The 18182-nt window shown below is 38.3% G+C and overlaps 1 pseudogene; it reads left to right on the top strand.

Annotated features, from left to right (window-relative positions):
* Nucleotides 1–289: 289 nt before the first annotated feature.
* LOC149214466 (elongation factor TuB, chloroplastic-like) overlaps nucleotides 290–18182 on the top strand; it is a 66048-nt pseudogene continuing 48155 nt past the window's right edge.

The following is an 18182-nucleotide window of genomic DNA, read 5'->3' as shown; positions in this document are numbered from 1 at the left end:
CACACTGTTGAGATTCGTTGTCCTCAACAGTTGGCATGAATCTCAATAGTGCCTCGTACAAAAGCTCGCTTTCACAAGGGATTAACATTTAATTTTTCTTAGACTACATCTATTGAAACAAGGGATAAGGGTTCTCCTTACACTCATTCAGATTGCATTCAGATTGTTGAGGCAACAACTCAAGAGGGAACACACAAATCTCTCGAGTAATTCAGACGATGGTAATCATGACATGGTTAGCTCAAGAGGGAACACACAAAGTTCTCGGGAAATTCAGATGATGACAATAATGACAAGGTTATTCATGGGAGCAATGATAGTTCCTTCATCTTGGTCATCACTAGCGAAACCCGGAGGGAAGCTTTCACGAGGTACATTCTCAATCTCTCTAAAACCCAATTTCATATAAAAATGCTTTCAAAGACCATTTCCCTTCCTCTTCCTCTGTGAATACCATCAACTCATTCTGGTTCACAATCTGGGCATCTCATGGAAAATCTTAGAAAAAAAAACCCATGTGAATATTGGCACCATTGGCCATGTTGATCATGGGAAAGCCATCTTGCCTACTACTCTCACCATGGTCTTGGCCTCCATGGGCACCAATACCCCTAAAAAATATGATGAAATCGATGTAGCACTTGAAGAGAGGGAAAAGGTATTACAATCAATACTACTACTGTTAAATATGAGACCAAGAAAAGACATTATGCCCATGTGGATTGCCCTGGTCATGTTGATTATGTGAAGAATATGATTATTGGGCTGCTCAAATGGATGGTGCAATCCTAGTTGTGTTAGGAGCAAACGATCTTATGCCACAGACGAAGGAGCACATCATGTTGGCCTAGTAGGTGGGTGTGCCCAACGTGGTGGCGTTCTTGAATAAAGAGGATCATGTTGAAGACGACGAGTTGCTTCAGTTGGTTGAGCTTGAGGTTAGGGAGCCCTTGAGTTCTTATGAGTTTCCAGGGGATGAAGTGTCGATTGTTTCAAGGTCATCGCTCCTTGCTTTGGAGGCTCTTATGGCAAATCCAAAAATATCAAGTTAGGTGAGAATAGGTGGGTGGATAAGATTTATGATCTCATGGCTACAGTGGATGAATATATTCCAATTCTTGAGCTTCTTTATGGTTGCAGAGGATGTATTTTCTAACACTAGTCGTGAAACTGTTACAACTAGACGAGTCGAGAGAGGGTCTATTAAGAGAGTCTTCATTAATAACTTTGAAAAACAAAGCAAAAAATCCCATCATGTTTCCTTCTTAAGTCTTCATCCTCTTATCCTACTTGCTGAAATCATATTAATCCAAAGCCATCAATCAATTTGTTGTGGAAGTTGTCTCAAATTGACCATCCCTGAGTGGCACTATCGATCTCTCTAGCATAACTATACTAGCATATTGATAGCCTTTGTGAACTGAGGGGACCTAAGAAGATGACCTTTGCATCTGTGCATTAGTGATGCTTGACCTATCATCCACTACTCCTTGCAAAGACATTCTCCTTCTAGATGACATTGTATTCCTTTCATAAGAAGTTGGTCGATGCTTAGGAGCACTATGAGAATGACCCTTAGCTTTTGAAGATTCTGTGTTAGCCATGTAGTTAGGAAAGGCAGAGTAACCCTCAAAAAGACTCTCTACATATTCACTTCTATGAGTAAATGGACCTCTTTTTCCTCCAAATTTCGATGAACTGAATTGAGGACTACTTTTTGTAGTTGAAAACACATTATCTTCTTCGTAATCACAATCTACATACATAGTTCCAGGGCTGAAATCTTGGGAAACTGGTGCAGTCAACATATCTCCTCCTACCCTAAAGATAGACAATTGATTTAGTTCAGAAGTCATCCTGTGCAAAGATTATGTTGAAGTAAAGCCTTTGTAATGTGGCTAAGAGTGAGCTTGTTGTGAAGATTGAAGATGACAGTTATCATGTGGAGGGTATTGGGTTGCATAGTTGGAAGATATGCTCTGCACTATGGATAGAGAATCTGTCATTAATCCAATCCACTTCTTTGAACTTGATCTGTTTGTGTCCATCTCAACAATTTTCATGCTTCCATCCAAGTTGTTATTCTCCATTTCCTACTCATTCAAATGACAAAGATAAGAACTCTTCCATGAAGAGGAAATACCACTCAATGTTAGTGGCAGTTAAATTGTCTAAAGAAAACAAAAATATAATTATGGATGTTTTATGTTCTCTTCAGTTTTAAATCCAAGACCAACAACAACAGAAATGGATTCTAACTCAGAAACAAAGAATAGGTTGTAAGAGAGTCTTCGAGGTATTTGAATTTTTTATATTTTTACATGTAACACCCTCCTCCCACATCTACCCAAGTAACAGACCAACCGGGGTAAATATGCGATGAGAGGCCACTATAATGGGATTCAACCTCCTAAGTCACCTTAAGGAAGTGGAATCGATGAAACACACCACACAGACCTTCCACATCAATAACAGAACTCCCAGGAGCCATCCCAACCACTCAGGTAACCAACCACTGAGCCCAACTGAAGTTTTAATGCATCAAACCCTTAGACGCTCCCTTGATATGGAAAAGCGTGCATCTGAGAGGCTCCAGATTCTCCCACAACAAGGGAAAGGAAGCGTCTGGAGTCTTTTTCCCCAGTGTTGTACCTATGACTTCATGATTTGTGCTACTTTTTCAGGCCCAAAGACCAAGTCACTGCCCAAAACCCAATGACACCTTCATAGTTGAAATTTCACATCGGAACAAAGATACATTTGCAAAAACATCAATAAGGACTAGGTTGGACCCCTAATATCCATGACAGACATTTCGTCAAACATGTCACAAATATGTAATCTATAGGTTTAAACAACATATTTGAGCATAGGGGCCTCATACTTATCTGAGAATCACTAAGAAGCATTGTTCCTTTATGTCATTAGATGAATTATCATCTATTAGGTCATAGATACATTGTTCATTCATTTACAAATCAAAACATGAGGAGAGCCATACATCATCATTGTCATAATACATGCTTATAACAACAATAATAAAAACAGAAATATCAAGGATACATAAGACATAGAATCCACATAAAAATAAATACATTTACACATAAAATATCAAGGAAATAACCTCTTATTAATGAATGCAAAAGACAACCCAGTATGGGACTACCATGTTCCACCCGACCATAGATTGGCAGAGTCAAATCTCTCTTCAGCTAATCACCCATGTTCCATAGTCCAAGCATGAATGTGGGACTCAAACCAAAATAACCAACCAGGGCATCCTGAGGTTAAACCACCTTACCCTCATCAATGGAAACTGGGCTTTACCGCAATCCACATCGAATCACTAGGCCAAAACAATAAACATGTAATAATAGGCTTTACCATGATCTCCACCGGATCACTAGGCCAAAAAAAGCATGGATGTCACCGGATTCCTTCACCTATATCGTGAGGAATTTTCCTGTCTCCTAGTCTCTAGGATTTACAGCAATCCACACCAGGTCACTAGGCCCTAAACCAAGACTCCACCCTCTAGGCTTTATCGTATATCCTGCCATTCACCGGCAAGGATTCCTAGGCCCAATCAAGGGAAAACACCTATAAGATTTATCATATATCCTGCCATTAATTAGTTGAGGATTCCTAGGCCCACCGAGGCACACAATACCTGGCTTTACCATAACCCACAGTCCAGTTTAGGGGTCACTAGGCCAATGACTTTATCGCAATCCACAATCTAGTTCAGGGATCACTAGGCCATGTGTTCTTTCTTTCGGAGATCCACCTCACTCATATTCGAATCCATATAGAAATCTAGTTCAACCAAAACATGAGAAATCCATCACACCATAGCTATCCGAAAATGGCAAGGCTAGGTTGAAAACACTGTCACACTTATAAAAACCCATTACATGACATCAAAGAACCACATGCAATAACATGCATGCCAAATGTAGCAAGGAAATCACATATGTAAATCGATAGCTACAAAGAATCTTGTTGTAGCTGCTTGATCCTACTCTTCCTTGCTTGCTCCTTCTTTCCTCTTACCTTCTTTTCCTTTCTTGATCCAATGCCAACATGCTCCAAAAAAACTCTAAGTGTCCAAGAGTGAGAGAGAGAGATAGAATAATGAGAGAGCTCCAAATCCGAACTGAACAAAGGGTTACACCGACCAAGTTTGAGCAAAAAATTTACCAATTGATCCTCATAATGCTTTTTATCAATGAGGCCTCTATTTTCTTCATTTTCCATTATTTTTCTTCATTTTCCTCCTCATGTGCAATTTGTGACCTTTCACCTTCCTTTTCTCCTAATTTCCATTATTTTCATAAATAAATGTGCCTAAAATGTCATTTGCCTTTCCAAAGCCTTTGCCATTAACTTTGTCAATTTCCTTAGCCATAATAAATTGAAGCGACACCCACTGGGATGTTTTTCCCACCATTCAGCTTGGAATATGTGTCCCATGACTGTTGTCTTATATATTTTTACATGGATTTTTAACCATGGTTGTTACAAAACCCTCCCCCTTGGGGGAACACCATCCTCAGTGTTCAATGACACCTATAACCAACAAGGCTGCTAAAAACAAAACATACTACCCATGGTGCTTTATAACACAACTCGTTATAGTATTTACAATGACCATTGTTGAAACATGACAATCATACTGTTTATTGGAGCTTTATAACACAACTCATTACAATATTTACAATAACAACCACATATACTTAAGCACATTTGCTTCAACCAGCAAATAACCATGCTCTCTGTGGAGCTTTATAAACCAGCTCGATACAATATTTACAATAATATACACATATGCACATTTGCTCGACCAACAAATAAAAGGATGCAATGCCTGCATCCACAACAAGGGGATCCCGAGGCTCACACCTCCACCCTTAAAGTAATACCAGGATTCACCTCCTTCCCAAGAAGTCCAGAATCCACTGCAAGGTCAAATATGCATCCAATGTCCAACGTTATAATCCTACGCCACTTGTCCTCTCAATGAACAACTACCGACTCATTGTTTGAGGACACACTCCCAATGTGCATTTGATTTCATTTGGAAATGCTAAGGACCAAAACAAATCCATCCCTGACCTTCCCTTCTCTGCTACACAGTCCCTCGGGCAATCTGGTCACCCCCTTCCATGTCGTCACTCACCTTCCAAGTTCCCTAACATCCCCTATCCTAAATGATCCATCCCTTGGCAAGGCTTCCTCGCAGCAGAAGGTTAACAACCAAGGCATATACCTGCCTCAAAATCATCATATTGGTCATAGCATGCTCATGACAATCAATGGACACTATTGGGTACCAGTGTCCCATAATGGCCTTGCTCCTGAATGCTTTACCAGCACACTGCTGCCTGTTCTGATTTCTTTTGTTGTTGTTGCTAATGCTTGTTGTCAGTTTCGACCACCCAACCGAGCATTTCATGCTTTCTTGTACCAAGCACATAATTTCCATTAGATTCAAAATAAATTGAAATAACTCAAATCATACCTCATTGGTGGGCCGTCAATAAGGTACACTTGCAATTCTCTTCACTTCTTGCTAGTATCTTTGACCAAATCATCATGTATAAACATATCACATCAGGTTATCTCAAAACACAACCATCATAGATCAAAATCATAACTCACATGTAACCATCATAAACAAAAATCATAGATCACATGTAATCATCATAGACTAGAATCATAAATCACATACATGATAAAACTAAAATAAAATATTGATACTTATCGTTTAATCAATCCTTAGCTTCTACCTTTTTCCTTATTCTGTAAGCACTCTGGATCGATTGCCACAAGCGACAAACACCCAGTTCCTTTGCTTCTCTTCAATCACGTACACATACACAATGTACATAAGAACACATACATCCACACACACATAGCGTATGTCATCACACAATGCATACACCTACACCTGATATACATCATGACACATACACCTACACCAGATGTGTTACATAACACATATACGTACACATAGTATAACACAATGAATACACATGTCACGATACCACGACTACATAATGTACATGCATAGTACCATGTGCCCGCAACACAACATGTACGACATGCATACAATACCACATGTACACTAGTATCATATGTACAACATGTACACAATACCACCTATACACAACACCATCGGCACAACATGTACACATCACCACATGTACACGGCACCATCTGCACAATGTGTACATAATGCCACATGTACACTGCACCACCTGTACAATATGTACACAATACCACATGTACATAGCACCACATGCACGAAATGTACACGACACCACATGCCCACAGTGCCACATGCATGACATGTACACAACACCACCTACACAGAGCACCACATGTACAACATGTACACGACACCACATGCACACAACATCACATGTGAAATCATGCACACAACACCATATGTGCATAACACCACATGTACAACATGCAAACAACACCATATGTACACAGCACCGCACAATATCATAGCTGCAACATGTACAACATATATACAACAATAGCATTGCACATCTGTCGCCCACACACTGACTCTACCAAACAACCTTGCTTCTAGTGTTTTTCCACTATTCATGCATGTTCCAGCATGTTGTCGATCACGTTGCTTTCATTCTGTCGATGTATCCCTCAACATTACATGTCCATAACATAAACGTAGGCATAGTATAAACACATAATATCAACTCAAATCCACATGATATCGGCCTCATAGATTTATCAGGGTTACTCTTCCCGCTTGATTCCTCATAAGACTAGGAACCTCTTCATACCATTCACCTACATAAGCAATCATTCCTCCACAAGCACGATCCCTAACAACCCTGTCAAATAATGACATATATATATATATATATAAACATTAACATAAAAAAATCATGATCCTGTCAGACAAGGACATACATGCATACATATATACATATAAACATTACCATTAAACCATCATGATTTATGATGACCCTGCCAAACAATGACATACATACATACATGTATACATATATAGACATTAACATAATCATGATCACAACATAATTTTCAAATAGCATAAGGTTAAGGTTTATAGAACTCCTTTTATCTGTTCAGAGCATGCACAACATTGAGAACAACGATTCCCAACATAGCCAAGGCATCTGACACCTGAAGTCCATTTACTTTACCTTTCCTATTACCTTTCTCGTGATTATTATGATATCGTTCATTTATCCCAATGGACGCAACCAACTCAACTTAATGTCATACTGTTGCCTACAGTTGCCTTTATACATGCACCCACTTCATCTGAGTCTTACATTGCATGTTGGGTCTCATCCAGCTCTCCTCGAGCTCCATTAACTTTCCTCTTTTCCAACCAATTCCCAAGACTCACAAAACATAAAAGGCAATACCAATAAGCAAGCAAGAGAAAACCATGAAAACCAATAACAATACGACACCACAAACAAAGTGACGCTTTGCACCAGACATAAAAAAAAATCGCAAATCGAGCTCAATAAATCATAAAAGACCAAAACCACATGACTAGCAACAGACGCCATGACTCCATCCCCATGAGTTTCCAATGTTTCCAAGTGAAAGCTCAACTCGAGCCTTCTTTAAGATTTCATGAAAATCTCTTTTGCTATGCAATCCCCTACATCACACTACCATAAACACATAATTTTCAGTGTATAAATAACTATAACAATATACCAGTTAGCTTATCTTATTATGCCAAGCACGTTTCCTTCCAACTGCTCACACATGTCAACCACATGTTCCAAGGATCAAGGCAACATATCTACTAATTTGAAATCAACCTTTACCAAGGCTAACAATCATGTCATAATCCATAGTCAACTCATAGTCATTAGACATAATGCTACAACTATAACCTACTTACACTCAAGTACATATCAACTATCTCAACACATATGTGTTAGTACAATCATCTTAAAACATGATCATTTGAGCACATACTCATATCATGCAATAAATCAAACATTCAACAAACTATAAATGTACCATGTTAGATAAATCAACTAGACGACATAATAGACACCAAACACTCAAACACCAAATAGACGACATAATCAAACAGTGAAGCACCAAGTATACTACATACGCAAACTCATACCTTAATGTATCTCAGGGGAGGTTATCTTTTCTGCACAATTAATCTAGATTAGAACGATATAGCTTCACAACACATAAACTCAAACATAAGGTCATGATATCCATGACAGTAATTGACTAACATGTTCACATCATAAGCTCATAAACAATTGCCATTCATGCATAACAATCACATATGCACACTCAATCTAGATTAGTACAACACCATATCACAAATATGTTAGCTCATACTTGAATATCGTAACCATAACCATCTACATAGGCCAATCCAATTTTGGCAGGGTACATATAACATTAAGATTTTACTGTAATAGCGCTAATCATCAAGTTACTAGCATATAACAATACGAAGTTATATATCATTCTCATCAACAACATATAACCTAATCATCAAGCTAACTATCATATAACAACAACAAGCTAACATATAACATCATCATCAAGTTAACTAACATAAAACGACAACAACGATGCATACAGCCACGTGTTATTATCATTCATGACTATCTGACACATGGGTATATGACTACACTGGTCAACAAGCATTTATCATATATGTAACCATAATAATAATAATATAATGACAAACAAATAAGTAACTGTAATGCTTGCAACAATCATGAATCACATACTTGCATGCCAAACATACAAACTTGTATGACGATATGCTCTTACCCTAAAGTCTAGTGTTGCAACCTCGCTCTAATAGTTTCCATTTACTCCTTTACCTCATTCAACAAATTAGCATCATAACTGTTATGCAACCAGCTCACAGAATAGAAGAAGAGATAGATCAACGACTTAAAAATAAGCCTCTTTGAGGGGGAAACCTCCTTTACATTACACAAATGAACAATTCTTCGATGATACAAATGACAATACCTCCTTTCTATACATAGGAGTCTAAGGGGTCACAATATAATTAGAGCGAACAACAATAATAATAGTGGGCTTCTATGGGGCACAATAATAAAAATATGGGGACTGGGCACAAAAATACAATAAGGGGATTGCACTAATAACACTAAGGGGCTACACTAGTAGTATAGGGACCTAACATGCACCTCTCCTTCAAAAAGCGTTGTCCGACGCTTGAGTAGTTCTGGATGCTTATGTATGAAATTTTCATCCTCCTGGGCAGAATCTTCAGCAGGTAAGTTCTTCCACTTGATGAGACACTTTGAAATTGATCGATTTCGTAGCTGGTGGGTTCTTATTTCCATGAATGCTCCATGTTCCAATATTATTTTTCCTTGCTCATCAAGTTTTGACAATATTGTTTGAACTAGGAGCTTGCTACCTATAACTTTCTTTAAGCATGAAACATGGAAAACTGGGTTCACTCAGGAAGATGCAGGAAGCTCCAATTTGTATGCCATAGTACCAATCTTTTGCAACACCTTGTAAGGACCATATTACTTTGGCAATAATTTATTATCTTTCCTAGCTTGCTTGAGGGACATTTGTTTGTATGGTTGTAGCCATAAAAATACCCAGTCCCCTACATCAAAACTTCTTTCAGTGTGATGTTGATTTTCATGTTGTTTAATTCGTTTCTGTGCCAAAGTGAGGTTATCCTTAAAGAGTTGGAGAACTTGTTGTTGATGCTCGATGTGATCTTCCATTGTTTGAACCTTAGAATGATTGTCCAAGACATTTTGGAGATCATGGGAAACAGACAATTTTGATGTTTGAACGCGTAGTTAACAGATTATGTCCTATTGTTCTTTATTTAGAAGCTTTGTCATGTTATTAGAGCTAATTATCTTTCTTTGTTTCCCTGCGATACCCCTTAATTCAACTTCCTTTCCTTCCCAAAAAAAATTCAAGAAAAGTTCTTGAAAATTGAAAGCTATTGTCCCCAAAGATTGTAACCATTGGATTCCTAGTACAACATCAGCACCACCCATTGGAATGGAAAGAATTGGACTATTCAATACATATTCTCCCATGGATAGCTTGATATTATGACATTTTCCATAGAAATTTATGGTTCCTCCATTTGCAATCATCACTTGACACTCTGGTGCTGCATATAGGAAGCAATTGATTCCTTGGCTATCTTACAATGAATAAAATTATGAGTACTACTTGAATCAATCAACACTATTACCTTTTTATTCTTGATATGTCCTTCTATATTGAGAGTTTGAGGAGTGGTAATTCCCATCAATGCATTACAAGATATGGTCAGATTCATTTCTTATTTATTTGGGGTTGGTTCCTGGTGAATATCCTCCTCTTTTGATGTTTCTTTTTCATTTTCTTCCTCCTCTTCACAATCTATGTAGAATAATTTCTTCTCAGCACGCTTATGACCTTTAGTGTATTTGTTGTTACAACTGTAACAAAGCCCTTTTTCTCTTTTTTCCTCCAATTGTTGCGGTGTAAACCTTGTAGGTTGTGGAAGACTAAGACCAACAACACTTCCAACTTTATAGTTGTGAGTGGTAGACTTCCTTGTTGCCATAATTTTGCTTTCAACTTTTCTTAACACCCTGAATGCCTTCTCTAATGAATTGGGTTCCCAAAGGCAAACCTCATGTTGGATTTTATCCTTTAAAGTCCCTATGAAGACTTCAGTCCTATGCTTCTCTGGAATATCATTTACCCTTATATTCAATTTGTGGAAGTCCTCAATGTGCTCTGCCATTGAACCCTTTTGTTTGAGATTTATCAATTGGCTAAAGCAGGTGTTGCTCTTTGTATCCTCATAATGTGCTATCATTTATTCCATAAAAATGGACCAAGTGACCATTTGTTTACGAGATCAAAGTGATCGATACTATGAAAACTGATTGGGTTTTAAATATAAAGTTGCAATACGTACCTTTTTTGTGTTTTGCACATTATGGAGATCAAAATATTTCTCCATCTATAGTATCCATGTTACGGGATCCTTGCCATCAAAATTCCTCATATCGATCTTTGGAATATGGTGGGTCTTCAATCCAATGTTAGATTCTATGAAATCATGATCAACATTTCTTTTGTTCTCATCACAAGTTTCCTCTACTACCTTTTCGCCATCATGGGGCCTTTCTTGTAGCAGCTTTGTCCCACCTTCCTTCAAACCTTCCATGTCTTTCTTCAAATATGCTTCCATACCATCGATATTAGCTTCCATGGCATAGATAAAACTATTTATATTAGCTTTGATGGCATTCTTCAAATCATCCATCAAATTTTTCTTATTAGGTGTTTCTATTTTCTTGATTCGAGTCATTCTTTTTCTTATTTTTAGGAGATCGATATTTAAACGACTGTAAATCTGTAATTTCAAATCTCCAAGCTTTGAAATTTCGGTCTATGGTAGCCCTCTAAGTCCTCTTTCTAACCATACAATTCTGATCGAGATTGGATTCTCCAAGAAAGAGTTATGCCCAATCTCCCACGATGACTTAATTAGAGACTAGTTCAGTAGAGCGAACGTGTACGACATGCCACTTATCATTGTTTTGACCTTCGGCCCTGAAAACGGTACCCAACAAACTACAGTCTGTTCTCTTTTTGTCACTTTTTACAAAATTTGAATCTGATTCTCAGAGTGAAAGTTATGACTATTTTCACAAGGTCGCCTATTTGAGATGGAATTCAGGAGCTTGCCGACACCCTAACTTCCTCGCTTCATATCTCTGAAAATATAGCGAGATAAGATCTGAAATTCAATCACACGGTTCATCCTAATTTTTTATCCAATGGGTTAATTTCAATTTCTGAATCTTCATAGAAAAAAAGTTATAGCGAAAATCCCATGATGGACTGTTTGAATCAGTGAAACCCTAGAATCCAAAACTCTGATACCAAGTGTTATGCAACCAGCTCACATAATAGAAGAAGAGATAGATCAACGACTTAAAAATAAGCCTCTTCGAGGGGGAAACCTCCTTTACATTACACAAATGAACAATTATTTAATGATACAAATGGAAAGACCTCCTTTCAATATATAGGAGTCTAATGGGTCACAATATAATCAGAGTCGACATAAAAATAATAATGTAAGGGAACAACAATAACAATAATGGCCTTCTATGGGGCACAATAATCACAATATGGGGACCACATGGGCACAAAAATACAATAAGGGGGCTGCAGTAATAACAATAAGGGGCTACACTAGTAGTATATGGACCTAACAATAACATAACAATAGCATCATGATGACCTAATTGCATACAATGACCTCACAATGCATGGCTGACCTACCATACATGCATAACCATAACCATGCCAATGCATGCATAACGACATATCGACACTGACATGCATTCATGACTAACGCACCCCAACAACGACATCATCAACTTCCACATGGCAACACAACGACAACAATGACCACCACAATGCAAATGCAACAAGCACCTGGACTACAAGCATAAGGAACACATATGCAACTAACATGAATGCATGACCAACACACCGCCCATACAGTCTCAGGGGTGAACCATGCTCTTATACCACTTTGTGGTATCAGATAACACCCAAAGAGAACAGAAACCGAACATTCCCCAAAGAGAACGGAACCCCCTCTGATACCACTCTGTGGTATCAAATATGACCCAAAGAGAGCACAACCCACTCTGATACCACTCTATAACACCCTCCTCCCATATCTACCCAAGTAACCAGCCAACTGGGGTAAATATGCGACGAGAGGCCACTATAATGGGATTCAACCTCTTAAGTCACCTTCAAGAAGTGGAATCGACGGAAACACCACACAGAGCTTTCACATCATGAACATGACTCCTAGGAGACATCTCAACCACTCAGGCAACCATCCCCTAAGACCAACTGAAGTTTTAATGCATCAAACCACTGGACACTCCCTTGATATGGACAAGCGTGCGTCCAGGAGGCTCCAGACGCTCCCACAACAAGGGCAAGGAAGCATTCATGGACTTTTTTCCCCAATTTTGTGCCCGCGACTCCAGGATTTATGCCACTTTTCAGGCCCAAATCCCAGGTCACTGCCCAAAACTCAATGACACCTTCAGAAATGAAATTTCACAGCGGAACAAAGATACATTTACAAAAACATCAACAAGGACTAGGTTGGATCCCTACTAGCCATGACAAACATTTCATCAAACATGTCACAAATATGTAATCTACAGGTTTAAACAACATATATGAGCATAGGGGTCACATATTTATCTAAGAATCACTAAGAAGCATTTTTCCCTTATGTCATTAACTGGATTATCATCTATTAGATCATAGATACATTGTTCATTCATTTACAAATCAAAACATGAGGAGAGTCATACATCATCATTGTCATAATACATGCTTATAACCAACAAAAATATCAAGGATACATCAGCCATATAAACCAGTACATTTACACATAAAACATCAAGGAAAGAACCTCTTATTAATGAATGCAAAATCCAACCCGGTATGGGACTACCACGTTCCACCCCACCATAGATTGGTTGAGTCAAATCTCTCTTTAGCCAATCACCCCCATGCCATACTCCAAGCATGAATGTTAGGAAACCAACTCACAAAAAGATAGAAAAGATAGATCAACGCCTTAGAATTTAGCCTCTTCGAGGGGGCAACCTCCTTTACATTACACAAATGAACAATTCTTGGATGATACAAATGACTAAGGGTTCATAATGTAATCGAGCCAACATAACAGTAATAACATAAGGGCACAAAAATAACAATAGTGGGTTTCTATGGGGGCATACTAATAACAATATGGGGACAATAGGGGCACAATAATAACAATAAGTGATACAATGATAATATTAATGGGGGAATCATTAGTATTATAGGGGCATAACATTCCCCTCTCCTTCCGAAAAGCATTGTCCTCAACGCTTGAGTAGTTCTGGATGCTTCTATATAAAATTCTCATCCTCCCATGTGGAATATTCAGCAGATAAGTTCTTCCACTTGATGAGATACTCCGAAATTGATCGATTTCATAGCTGTCGAGTTCTTGTTTCTATGACTGCTTCCAATTCCAATATGATTTTTCCTTCCTCGTCAAGTTCTGGCAATAATGTTTGAACTGGGAGCTTGTCACCTATAACCTTCTTTAAACATGAAACATGGAAAACGAGGTGCACTCGGGAAGCTACAGGAAGCTCTAATTTGTATGCCATAATACCAATCTTTTGCAACACCCTGTACAAACCATAATACTTTGGCGATAATTTATTATCCTTCTTAGCTTGCTTGAGGGACATTTGTTTATATGGTTGTAACCGTAGGAATACCTAGTCACCTACATCAAAACTTCTTTCATTGCAATGTTGATCTGCCTGTTGTTTCATTCTATTTTGTGCCAACGTGAGGTTATCCTTTAAGAGTTGCAGAACTTGTTCTTGATGCTCGATGTGATGTTCCACTGCTTGAACCTTAGAATTTTCTCTTAAATATGATGTGACGGATGGTGGATGATATCCATAAAGTGCCATAAATGGGGTCATTTTTGCTGTAGTATGGAAGGAAGTGTTATACCACCATTCAGCTAGAGGCAACCATTTGACCCATTATGTCTGTTTATCAGATACAAAGCAACGAAGATATGCTTCCAAACATTTGTTTACTATCTCAGTTTGCCCATCAGATTGAGGATGATAAGATGAGCTATGAGCTAACTGAGTACCAAGACAAGAAAATAATTATGTCCAAAAATTTCCAGTGAAAATGGGATCTCTGTCGCTTACAATAATCTTTGGGTTTTCATGTAGCTTTTGAATTGTTTCCATAAATGCAGTAGAAATTGTACTAGCTTTAAATGGATGTGATAATGCACAAAAGTGTGCATACTTGATAAGTCTGTCAACTGCCACCATGATGACACTCTTTCCTTCAGACTTGGGTAAAACTGTGATAAAATCCATTGAAACCTCCTCCCAACGTTGGCTTGGAATGGATAAAGGTTGTAATAGACCTGGGGTCTTAATTGTTTCAACTTTATTTTATTGACAAAACAAACATTCCACCACAAACTTTTGAATATCCGATTTAAGGCCATCCAAAAAAAATTCCTTCTTAACCCTGTGGTAAGTTTTTAAAAATCCTAAGTGCCCTCTTAAGGGAGAAGTGCACAATTCCATAAGAATCTTTTCTTTGAGTTGGGAATTCTTACATAGTTATAAGCGATCTTTGTACCATAACAAAACATTTTTCTAGCTAAATGTATCCGATGTACTAGGATCTTGCTGTAACTTTCGAATGAATGCCACACTTCTTCGTCATTCTTTCATTCCTTCCTTGCTTCGTTTATCCAATTTGTTTGGATAATAGAAATGACACACAATAATGCTTCCACATCCTCATCCTTTCTTGAAAGTGCATGTGCTACAACATTTTGCTTCCCTTTTTTGTAGATGATTTCAAAGTCATAACCCAACATCCTTGTGACCCATTTTTGTTGCTCTTCAAAGGATAATATTTTTTCTAAAAAGTATTTAATATTATCATGATCCTTTTTTACCTTGAAGTGTCTTCCCATTAGGTAGGGTTTCCATTTCTTAAGTGCATGTAGTATTGCCAACATTTCCTTCTCGTAAATAGCTTTGTGTAAATACTTTCCCTTAATTGGACGACTTTCGAAAGCAATGGGTCTTTCATCTTGCATTAAAACAACACCAATTCCATTTCATGAAGCATCACATTCCACAATAAAGGTTTTTGTGAAGTCCGATGTAGCTAAGATCGGTGCTTGGCACATTGCCTCTTTAAGATGTTCGAAGGCCTTTGTTGCTTCTGGAATCCATGAAAATGCATCTTTCTTCAATAATGTTGTTAGAGGTGCTTCTATTCTCCCATAATTCTTAACAAACTTGTGATAATACCCTGTCAACCTGAGAAATCCTCGCAGATGCTTTATGGATATGGGGATTTTCCATTCCTTAATGGCTTTAATTTTGCTAGGGTCTACCTTAACACATTTTTTTCACTTTGTAAGAGCTCGATATTGAATCTGTTGTATCTCTATAACTGCAGATCTTGAAAATCTGAAATCTCATCCTATGGTAGCCCTTTGCGTCCTCTTTCTAACACCGCAAGTCTGATCAAGATTGGATTCTCCAAGGAAGAGCTATGCCAAATCTCCCACAGTGACCTGATTATAGAATAGTTCAGTACAATGAACTTGTACGATGTGCCACGTGTCAGTGTTTCGAACTTAGTACCTGAAACTGATACACAGAAAACTACGGGCCATCTTCTTTCTGAAACTTCTTACGAAATTTGAATCTGATGCTCAAAACAAAAGTTATGAAAATTTTCCCCAGGTCACCTGTTTGGAATGTAATTATGGAGACTGTAGAAATGACAACTTCCTTAGATCATATCTCCACAAATATAGCGAGACAAGCTCTGAAATTTGGACCCGAAGTTCAGAATGATTTTGACCCAAATGGGTTTTTTTTTAGCTTCTGAAACGTCGCAAAAAAAAAATTATAGCGAAAATGCCATGATGACATGCTTGGAGCAGCGAAATCCTAGAATCCAAAGATCTGATACCAAATGTTAGGAAACCAGCTCACAAAAAGATAGAAAAGATAGATCAATGCCTTAGAATTTAGCCTCTTCGAGGGGACACCCTCCTTTACATTACACAAATGAACAATTCTTGGATGATACAAATGACTAAACCTCCCTTCTATATATAGGAGTCTAAGGGGTCACAATGTAATCAAGCCGACATAACAGTAATAACATAAGGGCAAAAAAATAAGAATAGTGGGTTTCTATGGGGCATACTAATAACAATATGGGGTCAATAGGGGCACAATAATAACAACAAGGGATACAATGACTATAGTAATGGGGAAGTCACTAGTATTATAGGGGCCTAACAATGAATGTGAGACTCAAACCAAAAGAACCAACTAGGGCATCCCGAGGCTAAACCACCTCACCCTCATCAATGGAAACCAAGATTTACCACAATCCACAACGGATCACTAGGCCAAAACAATAAACATGTAATACCAGGCTTTACCATGATCTCCACCAGATCACTTGGCCAAAACAAACATGGATTCCACTGGTTTCCTCCACCTACATCGTGAGGAATTTTCCTCTCTCCTAGTCTCTAGGCTTTATCGCAATCCACACCGGATCACTAGGCCCTAATTCAAGACTCCACCCTCTAGGCTTTACCATATATCCTGCTATTCACCGGCAAGGATTCCTAGGCCTAATCAAGGGAAACCACCTCTAGGCTTTACCGTATATCCCGCCATTAACTAGTCAAGGATTCCTAGGCCCACCAAGGCACACAATACTTGGCTTTGTCACAACCCATAGTCCGGTTGAGGGGTCACTAGCCTAGTGGCTTTACCCCAATCCACATTCTAGTTTAGGTATCACTAGGCCACGTGTTCTTTCTTTAGGAGATCAACCTCACTCAACTTTGAATCCATCCATCAATCCAACTCAACCAAAACATGAGAACCCCATCACACTATGGCTATCCAAAAATGGCAAGGCTAGGCTGAAAACATTGTCACACCTAGAAAAACCCATGCCATGACAACAAAGAACCAGATGCAATACCATGCATGCCAAATATAGCAAGGAAATCACACATGCAAATCGATACTTGCAAAGAATCCTAATGTAGCTGCTTGATCCTGCTCTTCCTTGCTTGCTCCTTCCTTCCTCTTACCTTCTTTGACTTTATTGATCCAATGCCAAAGTGCTCCAAGAAAACTCTAAGTGTCCAAGAGTGAGAGAGAGAGAGAATAATGAGAGAGCTCCAAAACTGAACTTACAAAAGGGTTACATTGACCAAGTTTGAGCAAAAATCTTGCCAACTAATCCTCAAAAGCCTTTTTATCAATAAGGCCTTTATTTTCTTCATTTTCCATTATTTTCCTTCATTTTACTCCTCACATGCAATTTGTGACCTTTCACCTTCCTTTTATCCCAATTTCCTTTATTTTCATAAATAAATGTGCCAAAAATGCCATTTTGCCTTTCCAAAGCCTTTGTCATTACCTTTGCCAATTTCCTTAGCCATAATAAACCAAAGTGACACCCAC

The sequence above is a fragment of the Pinus tabuliformis genome, chromosome 1_1 (assembly GCF_031772625.1).
Source record: "Pinus tabuliformis cultivar Carrire ecotype Pingquan chromosome 1_1, CPIR1, whole genome shotgun sequence".
NCBI classification, from domain to species: Eukaryota; Viridiplantae; Streptophyta; class Pinopsida; order Pinales; family Pinaceae; genus Pinus; species Pinus tabuliformis.
This window is presented reverse-complemented; position numbering and strand designations above follow the sequence as displayed.